Source organism: Elephantulus edwardii, unplaced genomic scaffold (assembly GCF_000299155.1).
Source record: "Elephantulus edwardii isolate Elephantulus edwardi_28Jun2011 unplaced genomic scaffold, EleEdw1.0 scaffold00055, whole genome shotgun sequence".
In the NCBI taxonomy this organism is placed as follows: domain Eukaryota; kingdom Metazoa; phylum Chordata; class Mammalia; order Macroscelidea; family Macroscelididae; genus Elephantulus; species Elephantulus edwardii.
In genome coordinates, this window is record NW_006399805.1 from 374,725 (window position 1) to 376,340 (window position 1,616).

A 1,616-nucleotide genomic window follows, 5' to 3' on the forward strand; every position below is an offset into this window, starting at 1 on the left:
ACAAACGAGGCATGTTAGTTTATCCACAAGGGACTGGCTATCTACCATTCCACAAGGGGATTGGCCAGTCTAAACAACTACCAGAAGCCTGGCTAGTTTTGCCAATAAATTGAACAGCTCTAGCCAGAAGAACTGGAATCCTCCCGTACCAGAGAAGAGGAAAGAGATTTTCCCCATCCCAGAGGAGGCAGGGAAATGTAGGACACACTTTTAAGATGGCAGCAGCCGCCATAGCTGAACTGGAGAAATGACGTGAGATGGGGCTTGGAGGGATAGGTCACCGATAATGGTAGGACTGTGAACTCTGTTGGACAACTGGGGAGGGAAGCCAATTTTGGCAGGACCGAGAACCTGGGAATACTTAGGAGCCTCGAGGCTTAAGGCTGAAGTCCCTGTGTATATATACCTGGAGCTGTCTTGACTATATTCTGTTATTAATCTGGATTATAACCTTTAACTCCTCCAATATGGTTCTGTGTGGTCTGTAAGCTATTACATCAGATTTTGGACCCAACAAAGCAGTAAGATTGGTGATGAGATGAACAGAAAAGCGCTATGGGACAGTGGAGGGTATGTCTGACCTCACGGGAAATGGTTTTATGTTTTTAAAGCTATGGATGGGGACAGCTGCCCTCTGTGAAGTTGGTAAAGGTCAGATACAGTGCTCAACACAGGACCCTTGCACTGTATAAACAGTGTCTATTTTGCAATTAATTCCTGTGCATCTGAAAGTTGGCCAATTCAAAAGGAAAGCTAAAGAACGGATGCCTTTGAATTACAGTGCAGGAGAAGAGTACCACACACAGACTGTCAAAAGAATAAACAAATCTCAGAGAACAGTGCAGCCAGACTATTCCTTAAAGGCCAAGATGGAGAAACTTCCTTATGTACTTTGGTCACTTTGTCAGGAGGGCCCAGTCCTTGGAACATAGTATCATGTTGGGAAAGGGAGGGACCAGAGAAACAGAGGATGACCTTCAATGACACAGACTAACACAGTGACTGTAACTACAGGCTAGAGCGTATAAGACATGGTGAGGATGATGCAGGCTTGTCATCTGTTGTTTATAATGTCACCAAGAGGTGCAGCTGACTGGACAGCAGCTAACAGTAACAATTCTTTATCTCACCACACAAATCAAATCTGTGAGACTAGGGTCCACGCACTCTTAGAGCCCTCGTCTTAAACTCCAACTTCATCATCTCTCACAGACATTTCCTATGGGAAGATCAAGGGGTTGGGAGGGACCTTTTTGGCAACACTATTTAAAGGTAGCTTTTATATCTTTCTTGTGACTGTTTACAAACTTTCTTTTTAAATGAAAACGTTCTTTAAACACTCTTTGCTACACAAAGAAAGCACATTTGGTACAGAACAATCTTGGTTCTGACAGTCTTTTCACATAGAGGGAGCCTGCCAAATCGAGTAGATGGAATGAGAACCACCAACATGACAGCCCAGGGGTCCCTGGTTGGGCAGTTTCTTTGGGATCTTTTTTATCAATTAACAGATTTTTCTGACCAAATCCGAGGCAACCAAAATATGACCTTGAGTCTATCCCACCTGAATTTCAGAACCATCTCAGGAACAGATTTGAGGCTTTGAACACTAATGA

The 1,616-nt window shown here is 43.8% G+C and overlaps 1 protein-coding gene across 1 annotated transcript in view; it reads right to left on the bottom strand.

Moving 5' to 3' along the window:
• ZC3HC1 (zinc finger, C3HC-type containing 1) overlaps positions 1-1,616 on the bottom strand; it is a 36,136-nt gene that overhangs the window by 10,947 nt on the left and 23,573 nt on the right. The window lies entirely within an intron of this gene.